Source organism: Heterocephalus glaber, unplaced genomic scaffold (assembly GCF_053883595.1).
Source record: "Heterocephalus glaber isolate CG9 unplaced genomic scaffold, H.glaber_assembly_v1.0 deba00000818, whole genome shotgun sequence".
Taxonomy (NCBI): Eukaryota; Metazoa; Chordata; class Mammalia; order Rodentia; family Bathyergidae; genus Heterocephalus; species Heterocephalus glaber.
In genome coordinates, this window is record NW_028258164.1 from 1,572,423 (window position 1) to 1,588,019 (window position 15,597).

Here is a 15,597-nt window from a genome sequence, read left to right on the forward strand (position 1 = left end):
AATAGGAATGATCCTAGTCTTTGATAGGGATGTAGCAAGAATTAAAGAAAAGCTAATATTGCCATTACTGATCTAGAGCCTGTGTGGCAGGAAGGTAGATACTATCTTTGGTATTAGACTGCTTGGGTTCAAATCACACCTCTGCTCATAAACTATAAGACCTTGAGCAAATTACTATAAAATAGGGTCTACAGAAGCGTACCTACCTCAGCGCTGTGAGGATCAACGTTAATACACTCAACATGCTTAGATTTACTAAGTTTTAAAGATTCTTAAATCATATGCTATTCCTGTTGAAATTTTCCCCTGTATTAAATGAATTACATTGATTTAAATACTATATTATGATCCTCATTGATTTAAATGTCACATATGTTGAACACAACACCTATCATACATTTTGGAAACCTGTCTGAACTGAATGGGGCTTCCCTTGTCATTCGGCTCATGTACCTTTGGCTGAAGCACTTACTGCTCACCTGACACAGGGCTCAGGTAGAGAAAATACTGTTTACACAAATAAGTAAACAGGTTTCAGTTGCAACAATGTCAATCAATTGTTTGAATTCCAGTTGAATGCCCAAAACACATATATAATAGAAATGATTTTCTTTAAATTTTCTATGTGGGATATCCTCTGCCTATTCTTGAGGATCTACACCGTCCTTGTCCATAATACTTCCTGCCCAGAGGCTGCCCTCTGCAGACTACGTGAAAGTGCTTGTCTCATGGCTTCCAGCTGGATTTGACCCAGGAAAATTCCTTGGCAGGAGATGAGAGGGAGAAAAGAGTTTTTATTATTCTCCCACCTTCTTTCCAGCAAAATTTCCCAGGATATGCACTATCTTTGGGGTTTCTTTATATTCTGCTCATAGTTATAAATAATTCACTTATTAAATCTTGGCGTATTATCCTACCATATGAGAGCCATTTGTTTCTTGCCCTGTGGTGATGGGCAGCTGACACGACTGATCTATCAGTGGGCAGCACAACTATGTTCTCCTTCAATTCCTTTGAAATAAAATAATTATATACCACCTAACTTGCAAATGGACTTGTTAGACCCACACTGTCCAACATGGCAACCACATTTGGCTACATTTAAATTAACTGAAATGAACTAAAATTCAAAATTCACTCCATTACATGAACCCTAGCTCAAGTGCTCAGCATTCACATGTGTCTAGTGACAGCAACACTGGACAGGGCAGACAGAGAACATTTCTGTCACCACGGAGAACAATGCATCAGGCAATTATTTCCATCTTGACTACAAAATTAAAAATCTACATGTGACAACTTTATAGTTTTTCAAGTTTTACAAAATTATTTTCTTATATTCATTGACTTATAAAACTGTTCAATTCAAAAATTTTCAAAAATATTTTTTCTAAAAAAATAATAAAAATATGTCTTATTTACGTACATTAAAACAATTTTTTTAAAAGCTCCTTTATGGTGACTCTCTGGTCATTAAAAATAATGTAAGCGTAATCAGGTTAACTTGACACACAGCTGCTGCACAAGTTCCCTGTGACCACCACTACCGATTACCACAAAGTTGTGGTTTGATACAAAAGTTTGTTCTCTCACAGTTGCAGGTCAAGGTCCAAAATCAAGATAACAGTGGCACCATGTTTCCTTTCCAGGTGTAGGAAGAGACTCTTTTGTTCTTATCTATTCTAAATCCCTGTGGTAGCCCATATCCTTGGCTTGTGACTGTGTCTGACTCAAACTTCACAGCATCTTTTGTTCATCAGTCCTCCTGCCTTTCCTTCGTGTGTCTCCTGTAAAAATATTTGTCATTCAATTATGGCCCACCTGGATATATAGGATGATATGCTCATCCTAAGATCCCTATTTAGTTACATCTGCAAAGACCCTTTTTCCAAATAGGGTAACATTTGTAGACTCTAGGAATTAGGACATGGGCATAACTTTCTAGGGCCACCATTCAACATACTGTAGGAATCACACATTTTTGCCTAGTACTTCTCTCATTAAGACATGGGAATTAATTGCATCTGTCTGACCTCAAGACTTGTTTTGGCCAACAGAAGGTAATAGAAGTGACATTCAAGGACTTGAGCTCAGGCTTTCGAAACTTATATAGCCTCTGTTTTTGATCAGGGAGAAAACCAGCTGGGCCCTAGATCCTGGAAAGTATCTCCCTCAGTCTTTATGCTCCAGGGTGAGGGAACTTCTGGGGCTAACACGTTGGAAGATACGAATGGTTTGAGAGGGTGCGGGTGGGGGGCAGAACAGAACCTGGGCTATTCCAGTCAGTCTTATCTGTCTCAAGATGTTACATGCTTAGGGCCTTCTACAGTTACTCTTCAAAACTACAGTGACAAAGAGAAGAGGGTGGGTTAGTGCAAGACTATTCAGAGAACTGTCCTGCAAATCAGCATTGAGGTGATTTGTTACATAGAACTCAACCCCTATTTGTTTGCATATATTTGATATACACCTACTTATCATTTCCCATGTATTATGAACCGAAAGTTTGTGCTCCACTTCAAATTCATATATTGAAGCCTTAACTCCCAAATATAGCTATATTCAGAGATGGGGCCTCTAAGGAATCAAGGTTAAATGAGGTCATAAGGGTAGGGCCCTCTTCTCTGTAGTTCTTTAGGTCTGAAAAATAACTGTAGAAGGCCCTGAGCATGTAACATCTTGAGGTAGACAAGACTGGCTGGAATAACCCAGCTGCTGTTCCATTCCCACACCCTCAAACCATTGGTGTCTATTCCTTATAAGAATAGACACCAGAGACCTTATAAGAATAGACACCAGAGAGTTAGCATATTCTCTCTCTCTCTCTCTCTCCCTCTCCCTCTCCCTCTCCCTCTCTCCACTGAAGCAAGGCTATTTGAGGACACAGAGAAAACAGCCATTGACTTGCTGGAAGAGAGCTCTCATCTTAAACTGAATCATTGAATCACCCTGCACCTTGATCTTGGACTCCATAGTTCCCAAGAGTGGTGAGAAATAGAGGTCTCTTGTATAAACCACCTAGTCTGATATTTTGTTATGGCAACTAACTGACTAAGATACCAACATCTGCCACTGACCTTTAGTCTTCGTGCATCCCACAGATCATGGCATAAACTGCTGGAAAATTGAGGGGCAGCAGCAGCAGTAACATCAGACTTCCCCTTATCAGGAAGTACCCTGCATGCTGTCTTTGCAGGGCAGCATTAGTTATGTTGAATGTGAAATGGGTCATTAGCAGAGAAAGTGGGTTGTTGCTACCCTTGTGAAGATTTAAGCAGCTGTTATACAGATGGTGAAAACTCTTCATGATTCATGCATCTCCTGAGTTGGAAGGGCAAAGTGCAGCTGATTTCAAGGCAACTGTTGATAATATTTGGTTAAGATATGAAAATGCCTGGACAAACGCTAACCTGCATAAGACACTAAAACTGTATTCCAGTATTTAGCCAAGCCAGCCAAGAGCTTCAGCAGTTTCTCAGTTTCTAATAAATACAGCATTAAAGCTACCAAGACTCACCAATTTGTGGCAGATCATAGCTGTTACATTTTTTACAGAACCATCTTGTTTGTGAAGCTGGATTTGTACATAACCTGGTAAAAATAACCTTAGAAAACTAGAAGTTTCTAGAATTTCTCTCCATCTATGAACAAAAACCTATTTTAGGCAAATGTCAATATTCTAGGTGGACTTGAAGGGTATTAGGCATGACAGATAGCTCATATGGATTGCTTAGTAATTTTGTTTCATGGTTAGAAATTATTAAGTTTATGATCACACATTTGACAGTATTAAAATATCAACATTCAAGAGGAAGGAACTGATCCTAATTAAAGATTTTCTAAACTATAGGATATATCCTAGATTTCATTTTCAGAATATTTTGTCATATACTGATAATTAAGTACCTGCTCTATTTTGAAGAGTACAGTTTACTAGGCAGTGGGTTAACAACAAAGAAAATAATAGAAGGCATTCAGTCCCTAGTAATTACAGTTTACAAAAGTGAATTAATGATTACTGTTAAATGTACTATGTATAATGTAGCAATGTTAAACACATGAACTAACAGAATAGCTGAGGAGTGACAGCAGGAGACTTGGGTCTATATTTTTTAAAAAGATGAATTTCTGTTGTATCTTTTCGGAAAAAATTGATACAAGTAAACATGAACATTTTTCTATCTTCTTCCTTGAAACCAAGCAAATATGCAACTGAGACACAGGTCAAATGCAGGTTAATAATGCAAATCATCAAGCTCATTCTCATTACTAGGAGTCATAAACATGCAGGGAGAATACCTCCTAGCCAAATGGAACATCCAAACACATTTTTAAAGTTAAATATTCTAAGTGTGTTATACATAAAAATCTTTGATGAAAAAAATCATTTCATAAATTTGTCACTTGGATGAAATAGGGCACTTTGGCCTTCAACATTTCATACTGATGATCTTTATTTTGTGCTAATGTCTCATACTTTAAATCATCACTTTAATGAGAAGTTTCACCACCTTAGAAAAATGCACAATGGTTAGATTCAAGAAGGGTAGAGTTCTTCTTGGGTAAAGTAGGAGAAAATAAGAGGCAGGGGAGAAACTACCAAATGGACATCAATAGCCAAGAATGTTTTAGGAAAATGGACACATGGATCCCAACCACCCATCCGGGGTACATGGACAGGTTTCCATGTAGGCTGATGAGTGCAGGTGCCAATTTGAAGAGTGTTGTGTTATACAATGTCTGGAAAAAAGCCCTCTGACTGGTTATCCATAATGGGTTAATGTGTAGTGCAGTGCCATGGCCTGCAGCGTTGATGTAGTCATTTCTGCCCAAGAAACCAGAGGATTTTGCATGATTCCTATTTTGGGGACTTTAAATTAGATAAGAATTCAAATTCACACATTTTTCTTCATCTCTCTGTGCTTTATTACATGCTTAAATGCTTTAAGATTTATTAAATCCAGATGTTTTATTTCTCATTAATCATTAAGAAATTCATCTATAGTAAGTAACCATCAAGAATTCATCTGATTTGATTATGCTAATCTGTTACTTTCAAGAACTAGTTTTTAAAAATCTCCTTTCCCAGTTAACATTGCATTTCTGTGGCTTTCTTGATCTAAAAATATTTTAACAAATGTTATAATCTTATGAAAGACTTTTTCCTTATGGTATAAAAAACTTAAGAATGGTATTTATAGATTAATATTTGGAGTAAATTCTAGCATGCATTTCTAGCAAGGATCTGCACATTTTCCTCATGAATACAAAGCAGTCTGCTTCAGTTTTTCTAGGACTACATGTGAACAGCACAGTGATATAACTCCTTATTCAAAACACTGAGGCTCCATATTAAAAACATATTTGCTTAAGTAATTAGCATTTTTGCTTGTTCATAAAGAACCCACATGAGGTAGCAAAAGAGTGTTTTTCCCAGATGGTCCTTTTTCCATTCATATTATTAACCCAGACCTCAAAAGCGAACAAGAAGGTGTTGAAATGTAGTTTTGGCAAAAATAATATCAATTTTAAGCTTCCAGTGGGTTTGCAGTTTTAAGAGAGCAGCTGTGTGTGTGAGGTCAGCCTGGCTATGACTCTCATCTCCATTGTTTTTCCTTTTTCTATACAGTCGCTACACATGTTGTTCCCTTTTTTTCCAAATGAAAGAATGATTATAATCATTCTTGAATTTGGGAAATACATAGACAGTTGTTTGCCCATTATAAGGAAGGGAATATCTAGTTTTAATATTTATGGTAGATCAGTTGTTTTTATATTTGTCTGATATTGATTTGCTTTTTTTCTGATAAAATAACAGTATTTCTTGGAGGAAAATCCCTTTCCATTTATATCCACCTGGGACTGACAGACCAAGACCTGGGCCTGAGATCCAGTCTGGCCAATCAAATTCCTCTCATCCCTATGATCAATTCAGAAAGGATACATCCTCCAAATGGGTCCAATGAAACTGAATCTGGAGACTTTATAGAATTGTCAGGAAAAGAAAAAAATGATATTGCTAGGAACTGCTGAGTAACTATGTGGAGATAACAGCACATAGGAAAACAAAGATGAAATATGGCAGAAGGTGAGGAGAGTGGGAGATAGAAAAGAGGGAGGCAGGAGGGAGGAAAAGGGAGGGAAGGGGAACAGAAAGGGAAGATGAGGAGGTAGGAGAGAAGGAGAGAGGGAGGGAAGGAAGGAGGGAGGGAGAGAGATAAGAAAGAACTGTTTTGGGGTATTTCAATTACTATATGTGATTCCCAAATTCTCTCCTATTGCTTCAGCCAGTACAAGAGCTGGGTTTTTGTGAACTGGATGAGTTTGAAAACAAATCTATCCAGTTGTGATCAGGGAATAATTTATCAGAAGTGAGGGCCACCTTAGTATCAGGTACTCTGCTGTCCCTGGGGACGTACAAGAATCAATAAGACAGGGCTTCTCTTATTGATCTTCTCCAAACACTAGAACTTACTTCCACCCTTCCAGTGACAGTAAGCTTTATGGATCTCTGTTTTTTCCTAAATAAGCTATTCTTTTATAGATTTTTGCATGTAAAGGGAAAAGCTAGAGAGAGAGAATCCTGATTGTGCATTGTTACTGTTAAGTAAATATATCTTGTGACTCCTAGAGAAATAGCTAGCACTTCAGTGAATTTTTCCTTTTGGAAGTGAAGCTCCATTACTATTTAGGTGACAGCCCTGGACACTGATCCTTGAAGAAAGAGAAACACCCAGGGCCAGACTCCTAACAGCACCTCCCAGATGAACTTGTGGTTATATTTTCATTATGATGAACCAGCTGATAATGGGAGGGGGTGTTACACTATGAGAAGCACTGAATTAAACAGATTTAGTATATCTATATTTTGGGGAAAGAGAGAGAGGGAGAGTAGTTTTTAGTATTACTGACTTGTAAACTAAGAGGTTTACTTCTTAAGATTTCTGTCGCTATGGTTGGAATATGGCCTACAAAAATTCTCGGGTAGGCAACTTAACTCCCAAATCTGTGTGTTAATCGTATTTGGAGGTTGGGCCTTTGGGAGGTATTTTGGATTAGAGAAGTTGTGTGGACAGGACCCCATGATGTCACCACTGGCTTTCTAAGAGTAAGAGAGACCTGAGGTAGCATGCTTGCCCTGTCTCACCATGCCATATCTCTACTATTATGATTCAGCAAGAAGGTCCTTACCAAATATCAGCACCATGCTCTTAGACTCCAGAACTATAAGGACAAAATATCTGTTGTTTATAAATTACCTAGTAGTATGTATTTTGTTCATGACATGGACTAAGACAACTCAACAATTTAAATACGATCCCTTTGTCTGGTCCAAAGAAGTACTGGCATTGGCCATGTACTGAGTCTAGAATTAGTGCCCCCTCATTTGACTCAGGCCCTAGCATTGAATCAGTGTTACCAAAGCAGCCTCTCTTACATCAAATTATACATTGGGACTTAATTACCTCTGCCAGTTATCTGACCTCTTTCTGGGGCTTTGGAGGTCATCAAACTGTTTTGACAACTCTGAATCTGAAAACTGGAGTCCATTTTGGACACACAGCTAGAGATTCCATCCACTCTGGAGCCAGATCCTTCAAAGACCCAGTTGTCTCATTTTTAAACACATGGTTAGCTATTTCCTTTAATATTTACATTACACAAGGGTTTGTTTGGGATTTTCAAAATCTACCCCCTCCCAGAAGAACACCCTTTCCAAAGGTAAGATGACGTTGTTATCATCAGACAAAAAATGCCAATAAATAACATTTTTCCAGCTGAAAAGAAAATAGTATATACACCTACATTTTTAAAAGAATCACAAAAAAATACATTGAATATTGAAGCTCTGATGAACACATGGTTTGGATAATTAAGAATCAAACTCAAAAGTTCCTGAGATCTGTCATTATAGAAATACAGGGTACCAATTAACACAGCATTCTTGTTAAGAGAAGCTTGAAGTTCAAGCTTGAAGCTTGAACAAGGTCATCTGTTGTATTATTATGTATTCACATGTACATTGCAAAATCCCAATAATTTCACAAAATGACCATAACCTTTACCTCTTAGGAATCTTGAATAATTCAAGTTAAAAGAATGAAGTTCAAAGAATGCTGTTTCAGGACCACCTCTGTATAAGCCCAACACTCCTTAAAAATTTTTTTTCATATAAAGTCTGATTTCCCTGCTTCTTTTATTGTGGTTATTGGGAGGATGGAGAGTAGGAAGGAAAACCACATGTGGAATGTACACACACAAAATTTACATTTATAAACCATATTCAGGAAGAGCCAGCTTTGGCTTTGTTTAGGTGTCTGAGCTTCCCATTAGGGCAACAGGAATACATATCAAGACAAGGCTACAGTGTTCTTAGATGCTGCAATGAGCTGAATGTTTGCCCTCATGTAATGCATATGTCCAATTTCTACCCCACAATGTGTTAGTATTATGAGGTAGAGTCTTTGGGGGTAACTAAAATATGTGAGTGGAGCCCTTAAGAATGAGATAAGTGGCCTTACAAAGGGGACCCCAGAGATTTTTTTCCTTTTTCTGCCATGTGAGGATATAAGAACCAGCAGCAATCTGAAATCTGGTAGAAAGCCCTTACCAGAACATGACCACCCTGATCTTAGATTTCCAACCTCCAAAACGGCGATAAATTTTTGTTATTTATGAGGCATCAGTATGACATGTTGGAATACAGCCTGAACTGGCTAAGACAGATGCTATTTCATCTATGTTCTAAGGTTTCTTGCTCACTAATGAACACTTTCATCTTAGTTACAGGTATATTACCATAACCCACTAGGGAGCTATCAACATTAAGATCTTTTTTTTTTTTTAAGTAGGCTTGAGGAGTGCAACCAAGATGGTTAAATACAGATGCCCTGTAACACTCAACTCTGTCACTGAGAATAAGAAATGAAAACATATATTTTGAGGACAGTGATTGACAGAGAACTTGGGAAATTAGCAAGAAAGTGATGGAAACCCTAAAACAGCATGGTGAGTGGAAAGTCAGAGAATCAAAAAGGCAAACCAGAGTAAATGAAAAAGTACTGTACAACTTCAGTTTGGTCTGGTTGGGGGCCAGGGGCTGACACTGCCAGGGAAAAGTAACCATGAAAGTGTCAGTGACCCTAGTCATAGCAGCAGACCAGCAGCCCTAAACGAAGAATTCCATAGTCATTACAAGCTTTAAATCCAGTTTGGAGAAGTGTGTAGTCTAAGAGTAACTGCTATGTTCCAAAAAAGAAACTTTCTTTGAGCCTCTCATAACCTCCAGAAGTCAAACTACTACAACACCACTGCTAGACACCAACTCAGTTTAAGATCTGGCAGCCGATTCCTAGATGTCACCAAAAGCACTGAGCCAAGTGTGTGCCTCACTAGGTAGAAGATATACCTTCAGTGTCCTGCAGCTTCAGGATCAGTAGAAGTCATATCCAGAAGTTAAATCTCTATGCATATTTGCTTTGTAGAAATTATAGAATTCCTCCTCTCCAGCTCACAACCTTGGGACTGTAACTGTTGTCACAAAAGTCCTGGATTCAGCTCCACCAGTCCATTGGGAGCAGGGAAAGCTCCTAGCTGAGTCCCCCAGCTCCAGGAATGTGGCTACCAGTGGTCTCAATCTCTGCCATTAATGGTGCTTGCCCAGTGACAGGAACTAGTAAACATCTCCAAGCCAACCCTGAGCTTGGAATCGTGGCTACTGGTACAAACTCACAGCTTAACCTATGCCTGTCCATCAGAAGCAGAGAAGAACCCATCTACCTCTTACAGTTCTAGAAATGTGACCACTAGTGGCTCTAATGCCCCAGCTCCATATACACTCATGTAGCAGAAATTAAGGAAGCCATTCTTCCTAGGCCATGGCCTAGAAACAGCAGCTGCTATTGAAAAAAGCATTAGAATCACCCACATTTTCCCCTGGGGGAGCACAGCAAAGTTCCATGCATGTCCTGCTGCTCCAGAGCACTGGCTACAGATGCCACAAGCCTGTTCCCACTGGAGCATGTCCTTATAGTTATATAACAAAATCTAAAATAAACCAGCTACACCTAGAAGACATCTCTGAAAACTAGTCATTTCCTAAGGAGTTCTTAATACTAGTGATAAAGCTACCTGCTGTAAATTTACAACCATCAATGCAGAAAATAAAATTTTTAAAAATAGAAAATGAGAAGACATGGAAGCAAGATGGAACACAAGACCTCTCTCTCTGAAATGGTGACAGCAGAAGTAACAAAGCAGATGAAAGAGGCTCTATAAAAAAAACAAATCAGAAATAATTTCTCAGATAACAAAAGAGATGATGCCCATAATGAAAGATATGGTTAGTGAATCTAAAGTAGATATAGATAAAAATAGAGGTGCTTAGAAAAATAATGAAAACCATAAATGTCCAGCATAGGAAAGAAATGGAATCCATGAAACAGATGCAAACAATATACCCAGAAGATTAAAAATTTTATTGAAAGTATACACAGAAGAATCAACCAACATGAGACCAGAATATCAGAGCTAAAGAACATGTCTGTGGTTAGTGATCATGAAAAGCAAGACTTCTTAAAAGTAGCAAGGGACCATGAAAAATCAATCCAACAGCTGCTAGATAATACAAAGAAGAATAACATAAGGATGATCAGAATCAAGGAAAAAAATCAGCAGATAGCACAAATGATATAAAAATCCCATTCACAGAAGTAATGGCAAAAAACTTCTCAAGCATAAAAAAAGAATTTGGCATACAGGCAAATGAGGCATATAGAAGTTTGTTACTTCCACTGTTACTACTTCAAAGAGTCCAGGTGGGTGACTTTCCAACTATTCTACCTCATTGCACCCTGGGTTTGCCTTTGGTGAGATGAAAGTCTGGGGGGTTGCATCTTGTTTAACTGTCTCTTCATTTTCTATTTTTTAAAAATTTAATTCCTGAGTTGATGCTTGTAAATTTCTTATGGTGAATGGAACACAAAACAAAGAATCAATGAATCAAAGAGTGAGTTCTTTGAAAGATTAAATAAATTTGACAAAACCTTAGCCAACCTTATCCAAATAAAGGAAAGAAAAGACTCACATCCATGCAATTAGGAATGAAAAGGGCAAAATCACAACACATCCTGCAGAAATCCAGAAGATCATCAATACCTACCTTGAGAACCTGTATCCTAATAAGATGGAAAACACAGAAGAAATGGAGAGATTCCTGGATATGTATGAATTATCAAAGCTGAACCAAGAAGATATAAAAATTCTAAATAAACCAATATCAGTCAATGAAATTGAAGATATAATTAAAAACCTATAACAAAGAAAAGCCCTGGTCTTGACAAATTCACTGCTGAATTCTACAAGAAATTTAGAGAAGACCTAATGCTGATACATCTCAAACTCTTCAATGAAATTGAAAAGAAAGCCAATTTCCAATGATGAATGTCATTATTTTGTACACCTAAAATGTACCAATAAAATAAAATTTAAAAAAAAGAAATTGAAAAGGAAGCAATACTCCCAAATTCATCCCTGGAAGCAAGCATTACCCTGATACCAAAACCAGTGAAGGATCAAACCAAAAAAGAAAACTACAGGCCAAACTCCCTAATGAAGATAAATGCAAAAATCTTCAATAAGGTACTGGGAAACAGAATGCAGCAAATCATGAAGAAAGTTATACACCATAACTAAGTAGGATTCATCCCAGGGAGAAGAGGATGGTTCAACATACACAAATCAGTAAATATAATATACCATATTAACAGAGCCAAGGACAAAAACCATATCATCATCTCAATAGGTGGAGAAAAAGCATTTGACAAAGTCCAGCACCCATTCATGATAAAAACTCTACAGAAAATTGGAATAGGTGGTCTTTATCTCAATGAGATTAACAAAATCTATGATAAACCAACAGCTAACATCATACTAAATGCACAAAAACTGAAAGCTTTCACTTTAAAATCAGGAACAAGACAAGGACGTCCATTGTCATCACTCTTATTCAATGTAGTTCTGGAAACATTAGCCAGTGCTATTATGCAAAAGAAAGAAAGAAAAAGAATAGGGATAAGAAAGGAAGAAGTTAAATTATCATTATTTGCTGATCACATGATACTCTACATAGAAGACCCTAAATATTCCACCTAAAGACTTCTAGATTTAATAGCCAAATTCAGTAGCAAAGCTGAATAAAAAGTCAACACTCAAAAAATCAATACCCTTCCTGCACAGAAATAACAAATTCAGTGGAAGAGAAATTACAGAAACTACACCTTTTACAATAGCATCCAAAAAAAAAAAAAAAAATGAAATACCTAGGAATCAATCCAACAAAAGGAAGTAAAAGACCTCTACATTGAAAATTACATTCCTCAGGAAAAAATTTTTACCAGCTGTTCCTCAGACAAAGGTCTACTATCTGGAATATATAAAGAACTTTAAAAAAAAATCAGTTCCCTCAAATTTAAAGACCCAATCCAAAAATGGGCATCTGAAATGAACAGACATTTTTCAGACAAAGAAGTAAAAGCAGCAAATAAATATATGAAAAAATGTTCAACATCACTGGTCATTCAAGAGATGCAAATGAAAAAACACTGAGATTCTACCTCACTCCAGAAATAATGGCTGCTATCAAGAAATCAACGAATAACAAATGCTGGTGGGGTTGTGGAGAAAAAGGAACCCTTCTCCATTGTTGGTGGGAGTGCAGACTGGTGCAACCACTGTGGAAATAAGTATGGAGATACCTCAAAAAACTAGGATTACAGGTCCCTTTTGACCCACCTATTCCTCTTCTGGGTATCTTCCCAAAATAATTAAAAGCATCATATCACAGCGATATAATGTGCACCCATGTTTATAGCGGCACAGTTTGTAATAGCTAAAATTTGTAAACAGCCCAATTGCCCATCAACTGGTGATTGGATAAAGAAGATGTGGTTTTTTTGTAAAATAGAGTACTACTCAGCCATAAAGGATGAGAAACTAGAGACATTTATAGCTAAATGAATGCACATTGAGGCCACATTCTTAAGTGAAATAAATAGGACACACATATGTAAACACCGAATAGTTTCTCTGGTGTGAAAGAGTAAATGACAATCAAAATGTTTAATAGATTATGTGAAATAGGAAGAAAAGGTCCAAAGGAAAAGGGGAAGGGGAAGTGAGAGAGGTAGGGGAAAGGAATAGGGAAAGGAAAAAATATGAGAAAAAGAAAAAACAGCAACAAAGTCTTTGTAAATAGGGAGGAGTGGAGGGGTGGAGGGGTTGAAAGGAGGACAGGGGAATAGGGAAAAATAAGAACCAAAATATATCATGTAAAGTTACAAACCCAATGATGAATGTCATCATATTGTATACCTAAAATGTGCTAATAATCTTAATGAATAACAAAAAAGAAAATTACATTACTCTGAAAAAAGAGATCAAAGAGGATATCAGAAAATGGAAAAATATCCCTTGTTCTTGGGTAGGAAGAACCAAAATAGCCATACTTTCAAAATTCTTATACAGATTTAATGCAACCCTGATCAAAATATCAATAGCATATTTCACAGAATTAGAAAAAAACCATCCTAAAATTCATTTGGAACCAGAAGAGACCAAGAATAGTAAAGACAATTCTGAGCAACAAAGGCAAGGCAGGGGGCATCGCAATCCCTGACTTGAAATTATACTGCAAAGCTACCATGGTAAAAACAGCATGGCACTGGCAAAAAAAGAGAGAGAGACCCAAGGATCAGTGGAACAGATTAGAAGATGCAGAAACAGCTTCAAACATACTCAGACACCTTATCTTTGACAAAGGACCCAAACACCTTCACTGGAGAAAGACAGCCTGTTTGATAAAAACTAGGTTTCCACTTGGTGAAGATTAAAATATCTTTTACCATTCACTAAACTAAAATCAAAATGGACCAAAGATCTAAATATTAACACAGAAACATTAAATCTGCTGGAAGATAAAATAGGTAGATCTCAAAGATATTGATGTAGTCAAAGACTTTATGACCAAAATCCTGATCACACAGGAACTATCACAAAGAATCAACAACTTGGATAACTGGATAACAGGATGTATATTCCTTACAAAACTATAAGTAGAACTACTATATGATCCAGCAATTCTACTACTGGGCATATACCCAAAGGAGATAAAATCATTATATCAAAAACATAATTGCATTCTCTTTGTTTACTGTAGCCCTCTTCACAGAAGCTGAAATATAAAATCAACCCAGATGGTCCTCAATGAATGAGCAGATAAAGAAAATGTAGTCTATTTAATAATGGAATACCAGTCAGCCATAAAAAAGAATTAAAGTCCTGTCATCTGCAGCAACATGGGTAGAAATAGAGGTAATTAAGTGAAATAAGCCAGAGATAGAAAGATAAATACCACATATTCTCATTTGGAGATACTAATAAGTCAACCTTGTAGAAGAGCGGATGGACCTGAGAAGGTCAGTGGGGAGGAGGGGCAGAAAGTTCAACAAGGGACACCCAACACAGTAGGAATTTAATCTGGCTTTTCTTTAGCACAATAGGGTGATTGTTGATTAAAACAATGTATATTTCAAAATGACAAGAATAGTACAAAATTCCTACCCCCAACATAATGAATGGTTGAAGAGATGGAAGTTCTTACTACTCTGATTTGCTTATTACGCATCATGTGTATGTATTGAATTATCATAATGTACCATACAAAAATGTACAAATATTATATCTCAATTTAAAAAAGATCTATGGCTTCGGAAACCAGACTAATAAATCTGGTTCTCTACTCTGCCATTTATTTGCCCTTTGATCCTAAGTTAAATAAATTCTGTGTGCATTAGTGTTTTCCCCAGTAAAATAAAGTTAGCAGAATCTTCTTTATAAGCTAGTTATAAGAATTAAATGCACTAGGGTCGGGACTTGTAAACCGCTTCTGTGAGAAGCCGAGTAAGAAACAGCAGAGGTTTGTGGATCACAGTCTCTGCACGATGTCTCAAGTCTGCCATCATAGAAGATGCAGCTCTATCCCCTTCCCAAGTGACTTGGTGAGGCTGTGCCTAAGTGGCCCTCTCTCCAGGTGGTGGGTCTAACTGGTCTGCAGGATGTTGTTTGACAATCTCTGAAACACGAGTACACCAACACTTGAATTGGCCCACTGTAAAAACTCAAAAACTATTAGCTTTTGTAAAAACAACAACAAAAAAATCACCTTTGTCATATACGTAAACCCTGTGCCTTCCACAGAGGATTCCACATCCTATAATGCACTAATTTTACAATGTTGTCCCGAGTGGCTTGGGTTTGGCTGTCACTTCTTTCCATCACTATCTCCCTTCCCTTGAGCCTTCCCCTACTCTCCCTGGAACAGCGGAGAAGAGGGAACTCCCAGCCCACTGCGCCAGGGCTGGGAAAAGCTCTACAGGCAGACATGCCTCTCAAGTGACAGATTTATCTTAAAATTTCATGTGACTTTTGCATTTTGCTCCATTGCACATGCATGTTTCCTGTAATATAAGAAAATGATTTAAATCATTCGTCATTGAGTAAAATGTACCCAGCATCTTCTGGTTTTCCATCCCACATACA

The 15,597-nt window shown here is 37.4% G+C and overlaps 1 long non-coding RNA gene across 2 annotated transcripts in view; it reads right to left on the reverse strand.

The window, feature by feature from the left end:
• LOC147828926 (uncharacterized) overlaps positions 1 to 15,597 on the reverse strand; it is a 214,815-nt gene that overhangs the window by 63,317 nt on the left and 135,901 nt on the right. The gene's annotated exons all lie outside the window — the stretch shown is intronic.